The following is an 8,309-nucleotide window of genomic DNA, read 5'->3' as shown; positions in this document are numbered from 1 at the left end:
TTTATTTTTTATTCCATCTATGACAGATAATACCTGCTCCTTTTACATAGTTCTCCATAAACTTTACCTCCCCTTCTAAGTCAATTAGTTTACTTTGTTTCTTCCCCATTATGTTTTATGTTAGTTTAATTATAGTATAAATGTCCCAGATAAAAGGTCACTGGCATGAGACTTTAAGGAGAGGACATTAACACGGCCTTCTACTGCGACTAATTCGCAGCGGTGTTAATTTTCTGGAATGAAATCCGACCTGAATCTCCAAAGTCACCAGTACGTAGTTTTAATCTGGGCAAAAGAAAACACAGGACTAGCAGAATCCTGCTATGATTCTATTAAAATGCTTAGTCCTCCAAACACACACAACACAGTCACACAGTTAGTTTCAGGTACCTTGTAATTTTTCTAAGTTAACTTGGTGTTATTTTATGAGCTCAATTTACTCCGTTCTTTTTACTTTTATAGCGCTTATTCTATTCCCTCGCAGGGGAATAACCCTTAGTCGTTTTATTTGGCCCCCTTCTTGGCGGGGCCCTACCTTAATTTGTCACTATTCCTTTCACGGTGGAATAAAACCATCCCAATGCAGCGTCCTTACCGGCGACGCACTACCAACGACTTTTAAGTACTTTTCTTCTTTTATTTATATAACTCTTACTCTATTCCCTCGCAGGGGAATAATCCTCAGTCGTTTTCTTTAATCCCCTTCACGGCGGGATTGTACCAAATTTGTCACTATTCCTTTCACGGTGGAATAAAACCATCCGAATGCAGCGTCCTTACCGGCGACACACTACCAACGACTGTTAAGTACTTTTCCTATGAACTGTATTTTAAAACTGTCTCACCTCGGAGTTGACTTCTTGGTGACTCTCTGGACCCTGTGAGAGTCACCCCGTGCCGAGGAAGGCGATAACCCACTGGCCAGGTGTGAATTCACACACACCGGGACTTTCAGCCACTCCGGCTAAAGGAGGCTGTGCAGCGGTGCTTCGCTCGACGTCAGGCTTCCCCCACGGATCCCAGAGTCACTGTTAAAGCAAAGAGAAATAAGGTTATTGAATTAATCCGGCTTCGAAGGACCAATAAATGTTAGGTATTATTTAGTCAACTCAGAGGTAAGAACGATACAGTCATAGTTACTTGCAGCAAGGGTAGCCCACTTTGCAGTGAAACTACAAAGTTTTTGACACCCTATCTCTTTATTTATATACACAGTTCAACAGACAGTTCAGACAGGGTGTGTGTGTGTGAGACGGAAAGGAGGCTGGTTCACACAGAGATAACAATGATCTCACACACACAGGGAGGAAGGCATAGTGCAGGTGCCTTGCAACACAAAGTTTTTACATGAGTGATAACAAGTTTTTGCACCCATCCAACAATACTTCTTTCGGTTCAGGACAGTTCTGGAGAAGATGGACCAACAGGGGAAGGTCACCCCCTTTACAGGACAACACAATGTGGGACAATTTGAAAAGAAAAAATAATATAAAGTTTGTTCAGAAGTTCTCATGTCACACAAATAAAAAAATATTTCTAAAAGTCTTGTTGGTTTCTCTGTTTAGTCAACTCTTTTTTTCTTCCATCTAACTTTAGGATTGTTAAGTATCCAGGGTCTGGAGAGGGAGTCAGTGAAAAGCCCACTGCTGCTACTTGGTCCTGGTTTGTCCTAATGGATGAGATGTTGGGACAGAGGTCTTCCACAACACCTCCTGTCCTGATTACCTCCATCCCTGAGGACCCTCCAGGGCCAAGCGGAGCGGTGGACAACCAGATGGAGAAGGGAGACAGTGAGCCAGCAGGAAGAGGTCAGAAAAGAAAGAGGGACAGAGATGAGGAGATGATGGAGTTGATCAGGGAGGACATGAGGCTACAGAGAATGGACAGACTGTTTTCCAAAGAATGGCACCAAAATAAGATGCTACATAAGAAATATTAAGTTGTGTTCAGATTGTTTCTTAAAGTTTTAAGGTGTTTTTGTCACTAATGTTATTTCCATTTGATCTAACAATACATCAACTTCATTTAAAGTTATAAACAGAATTTATTATGAAAAATGCAAACAGCATTTTAAACAAAATGGGCGAAGAAAACATTCAAACAGATCAAGATTACAAGACAAAAGGCATAAAATAAAACTATGTATAAATATTTACAATGGTGACAGCAGGATCAACCTGAGTGACCAGTTCCTGGAAAAACCTCTTCAACAGAACAAAGAGGCAGATGTCTTTCTGAACAGAAAGTCTGGAGATGTGGCTAAATCTCTCACAAGGTCAGAGACTTGGATGAGATGCTGCAACTGAGACCTGTGGTTAGTCTTTCTGGATGTTGAGCGAAGCATCACACAGGTGGTCTGCAGATGTTTGTGATTCCTCTCTCCGCTGTCATCGTCATCGTCCATCAAGTGGGTTTAAAGGGCTGGCTGAATTGACGGCTGCCACATCACTAAGAGGTAATCGGAAAAATGCAGAATTAGAAGATGGTGCTCACAAAATATTACAATTAGTTATACCCCTCAAAAATGAATCACATCTATAATATTATACTTGGCTGCACAGTAGTCATGTTCTGGTGGTACCTCCTCCAGGGCAGCTGAAAGCTGGTCCTGCCAGAGAGCAACGCTGACTGCCTCAGTCCAAACCTCACCCTCATCCTCTTCTACAGCCTCCTCTGGGTCATCCTCTGGGGCCATGACATCCCCAGCACCAAGGCAGATGTTGTGGAGGATGGTGCATGCTGTTATGACCTGAAAACTATTTAAAAGAAGGTGCATATATATGTGTATGTGTATATATTATGTATAATGTATAAATAAAATGGATCTAGGTCAAAACTTACGTGAGGTACAAAGGTGTTATGCACCTCCAGCGCTTGCAGGAAGATGGCCCTGAATCTGGTTTTCATCATTCCAAAAACACGCTCTATAATAGAGCGTGTTTTTGGAATGATGGCTGTTAAAGCGCTGGGCTCCCACACCTTGTCTTGTCCTCTTCTAGGGAGTGATGAGGGGGAGTGGATATTGGAGGCATGGGTACCCTCCATCAGCAAGGATAAAATACCCTGGAGGAGGATAAACTGTACAGTGGGCTGTGGTGGAGCACCCTAGAGTCATGCACTGACCCAGGCCAGCCCACATACGTGTCAATAAAATGGCTCCGATGGTCAGAAACTGCTTGCAGGATTATGGAAGGGAAGAGTTTCCTGTTCCTGTAGCACTGACCATCAGGGCTGCTTGGACACCTGAAGCAGATATGGCAGCCGTCAATTGAACCCACAGCTTTAAGAAAAGCTCTGTGGCGTCCAGCCCTGCAAACTCACGGGACACTGCCTTAAATCCTCAGGGGTCTTTAGAAGGTAGATGACTTGGTGACGAATAGCCACGATCTCCTCTGTAACTCTGTGGACGATGCGATGGACAGTAGAGCGAGGCATCTCAAACACTCTGCAGACCACTCTGTAGGATGTGCCACTTGCCACCAAGAAAAGAAAAACCAAGGTCTCAATAGTAGCACCCATCCATGTTGCCTATCCTGGTGCAAAAGATTAAGCCAGAGACTCCCTGCTCAGCTGAAAATCAGGCCTGGTGTCCTCCTGGTTGAAGAAGCCTTTCAGGACTGGGACACTCAGGTTGATCCTGCAGTAAAGAGGTCTGGTCTAGAAAAGGGAAGAATTGAGATGGAAAAACACATTATTTTTAAGGCATGCTTCTGGATATTTTAAGTAATCAAAGGAAGTAGATACCAATACACCAAAAACACTGCATTATTATATAATTATCTAAGAACAGCCAGAGGGGATCAAATACTTTATAATTCCCATCTTTCTTAAAATTTAAAGTTGTTGTTTATAATATATATATATATATATAATATGTCAACATACATTAGCCATAAAGTTGCTATCTCTTTGTTTATTGGCTAGTTAAATCAAACATCTTTTTTACCTGAACATGATTGTCTCTGGATTGTACCTGGAATCAGAAATTATAATGCTAACTGAATTATAAATAAACTTTAAAAACATATAGCACATTTCTTCATTAAAAATTAATATTGAAAAGCTTATTTATTCTCAATCACACTCTCCAGCGATACAGTTGGATTACATAAAACTGTCCATTTATTCTGGTTAACCTTAATATCACCTGAAATGTTAAATCGATTTTCAGTAACAATTAAAATAATAACATAAACTGTTAGAAATCACTTGTGTTAAACGTTCACTGTGATGACTGCCAGCGGGAGCTTAGTGCCGATAGTCCGGTCAGATCTCTACCGGGTCTAGCTCACCTCACCGCCGGTAGGACTGGCGAGGCGAGCCGGTTACTACGCCGGGAACGGAAAACTCCGAACACGTCGGAGCACGTTTGAAATTAAACGATGTCTAGATAAATCAAGCAGATATTTCAAGTCTACATAGTTATATTCCCGCACTAAAAACATTGTAAAAGTTCATTTGTGTCTCAGAAAGTGTAATTTTCCACAATTTACTCACAGCTTTTGTTGCTATGGTCCGCCATGGCTTCCCCTGCTTGACCAATCCGCTTTGACCCGCAATGAATGATGGGAAATGATGGGCCGCGAAGGATACTCACGACCCATCCTTCAAATCGGGCAAAATAAGGACACATTTGTCGGCAGCATTTGAGGGAGTCATGATTCATGAATTGGGACAGCCTTCGTCGCCGCGCTGTGACGTAATCGGCCTACAAATACGGCCTTCGAAGGATGCAGCCCCTGAGGCTGACTTCCGGGTCAGCCTCGGCGTTGGTACATTCCCTTTCCGGTTGATTTTCTGAAATGTAAATTTGTTTTCTGAAATGTAAATTTGTTTCGGTACGTAATTTTTAACCAACACATTATTTGAGTTCTAATATATAATCACATTTCTGTTTATCAAGTAATCAATATATTTTCTATTCCATCTATTTCTATATCTATAAGAAATTGAGCTTTAGACTTTGTAATGGTATGTGTTATTTTGTTTCTCATACTGTAGGAGTGAACTTTTGTCAGCTTGTACTGAGCTTTACTAATGACAGATATTATCACATTAAATTCTCAAAAATGCATTTAGGTTTGGGATTGAAATATTACAAAATGCAAAGGAAAAAAATGCTCTTTGTGCTGTGTTTGTGCTGTGTTTGTGCTGTGTAATCATCTGCCCCAGGTGACAGCTTTCCTTTCCCTCCTGCAGTTCATGGTCCGCTCTACGAATGTGCTTTGCTTCCATTAGCACCTGATTGCAGCTTTCGGATTTACGAATGTAAATCAAATTTGTGTTTTACTCCTGGACATTTTTTTCTACAAAGATGGTGCTCAGTGAAAATAATAAAAGACAAAGAAAAAAATACTTTTGGCTAATTTATGCCATTTCATCCACACAGAGTTACTTTCACTCTTTGCTTCAAAAGGCTTTTCCATAATGGATCACAGCTGCAGCACCAGTACTAGTACTACATTAGCATCATAAAATACTTTTAAATAGGAAAAAAATGAAATCCACTCTGCCCCTCTCCTTGTAAACACTGTCTTTGAATTCAATTCAATTCAATTCAGTTTTATTTATATAGCGCCAATTCACAACACATGTCGTCTCAAGGTTCTTCACAACAGTCAGGTTCATACATTCCAATTAATCCTAATCATTGAACAGTTCAGTCGGATTCAGTTATTTATTCAAATTGGATAAAAAGTTTTTCTATCTAAGGAAACCCAGCAGATTGCATCCAGTCAGTGACTTGTAGCATTCACTCCTCCTGGATGAGCATGTAGAGACAGTGGACAGTCACTGGCGTTGACTTTGCAGCAATCCCTCATACTGAGCATGCATGTAGCGACAGTGGAGAGGAAAAACTCCCTTTTAACAGGAAGAAACCTCCAGCAGAACCAGAACCAGGCTCAGTGTGAGCGGCCATCTGCCACGACCGACTGGGGGTTTGAGAGAACAGAGCAGAGACACAAAGAGAACAAAGAAGCAGTGATCCAGGAGTACTTTCTATGGGAAGGAAAAGTAAATGTTAATGGATGTAGCTCCTTTAGTCGTTTCATCTAGAAAGAAAGAACAGATAAACTCTGATCCAGTTTTCAAGGTTAGAGTCTGAAAGAGAGCACATAGAGTTAGTCACAGTTAAGCTCAGTCAATTTCTATGTCTAAGAGAGAGAAAGGGTTAAACACTGAAAGACAGGGCTATGTGGATCATCGGTAGAAGGTGAGCATTAAGTTGTTGCCAGCAGAAGCTTGGACGATTCCCCTCTCCAGAAAGGTGTCACAGGTAGACACAGAGCCAGGCCAGGTGTAGTTTCTAGGAAGAGAAAAGAGAAAACAAGGTTAATAGCTGAAATAACAGCAAATAATTCAAAATTATGAAGTGGAAGTCTAGCCAGCTTCTAAAGGCCAGCACTCCTGTGGTTAATGCTCAGATGAAGTGGTGGAAACTGACCATGAGATGTTATTAAGGGGAGGTTTTAATGCTTTAACCCACATTATTCAGTCCATTAGACCTTGGTCACATGTCGACCTTCCCTGTTCCTTTATGGCTGCAGTTCCCTTTTTCCCCCTTTCAGTGCTGTATTGCGCAGATGTTTCATTTAAGGACATCAAAGAGTGCTGTGCTTTTGCTCTGTCGGTTTGAATCACTAATGCACAAAAAAGGAGAAAAAATAGGACATACCTCTAGCTGCAGAGGAGAATGGTTCCTGTGATAAGACCTTTTTTTAGCTGTTTATAGAAAAAGAATTCCCAGCATCCATTACCTATGATTAAGCCTGCAGTACTCTAGATTCATCTCATTTTAGAACACTATAAGATCTAAGTCATTTTAAAAGCCGCTGGCTAAGATTCACTGCAGTTCTTTGACTGATTTGTGGACATTTAGACTCATTTCCTGCCCTCTTTTATTGATAACAAGTTGCATTAAAAACACTTGACTCACTAAATCTAGGACTGCCAAGTATATAACATGTTCTTTGGACAGTGGGAAGCAGAGCTGATAGTTTATTACATCCTCTTAGACAAAAAAGACAAATCCAGTCAGTTAGATGGTCAGGTAATCTGCTCTGTAACATTTATACCTGATATTTCTCATGATCCTCCTGTGTTGGGTGTTTAAGTTTCTTGCTTATATACTTTACTTGCTGTTATTTTAGTTCATACATTGTTTAATTTTTTCTTAGTTCATTCTTTTTTTGTTACACTGAGATATTTTGCTACATTTCTTCCCTGTGTTTCCCTCTGTCTTCTCCTGCTCATTTACTCTTTTCTCCCTCAGTCCACTAAGACCTCATTAGTCTGAGCGGTTTCTCATGCTTACCTGATAACTCTCACCTGAAATGTAAAATTATATTAGAAACAAAGTATTGTAGCAGTTTAGGTGAGCACTACTTATTGAATTTTGGCCTGCGTAACCTTTATATGAGACAGTTAATGTGACCAGAAACATATTAAAAGTTCACACTCCTTTGTCTGCTTTTTCATTAAATAAAATCTTCTCCCATCACCTTTCCCCCAAATGTAGACAGCACAAAAGATGTAAAAGGAGAAATGACTAATGGTGTATGGTCTTTGAGTATTTTCCGTTTTGAGATTGAGAGGCTCATGTCTCTTTGGGGATCGTATGAAGTACTTATGAGTATTTAGTATCTTATCTAACAGTGGAAACCATTGAGAGTCATCTTTGTTTTAAGAACCAGGGACAGTTCTTGGTAGTCAAGCTAATTCCTACTCTGAGCATGGTCTAGTTAACAGCCAAGTTTGGTAATCAAAAACAAGTGAAGTTCTGTTAAAACATTATTGCAGTAGCTCTTGTCTTCATTTAATATGAATCCAGATTAGGGAGAATCAGAGGCTAACAGCTAGTCCCCAAGGGGCCAAAACCAAAACGTACTTCTATCTATTAAGTTAATATCTTTTTGTCAGTAGATCACTACATCCTGTCATCTTATATAATATACTGTAAATCCAGGTCCCTGAGGGCGAAGCTAACACCCGACAGAGGTCGATTTCAAAGTGGACTTCTACCATCTCAAAGCAATCTTAAAAAAATTCATAGCAGCTTAAGCTAATACTACTTTATGAACTTCAGGTTTGTACTGGGCTGGTTTTTACAAAGGATCTGATGATTATATAAATGGGAAATGTAGGTAGGAGGTGGTGCACCACCAAAGATCTTCCTTTCAGAAACATGTACTGAGAACAGAACTTTTAATATGTTTCTGGTCACATTAACTGTCTCATATAAAGATTAAGCAGGCCAAAATTCAATAATTATTGCTCACCTAAACTGCTACAATACTTTGTTTCTAATA

The sequence above is a fragment of the Girardinichthys multiradiatus genome, chromosome 2, assembly GCF_021462225.1.
Source record: "Girardinichthys multiradiatus isolate DD_20200921_A chromosome 2, DD_fGirMul_XY1, whole genome shotgun sequence".
NCBI classification, from domain to species: domain Eukaryota; kingdom Metazoa; phylum Chordata; class Actinopteri; order Cyprinodontiformes; family Goodeidae; genus Girardinichthys; species Girardinichthys multiradiatus.
This window is presented reverse-complemented; position numbering follows the sequence as displayed.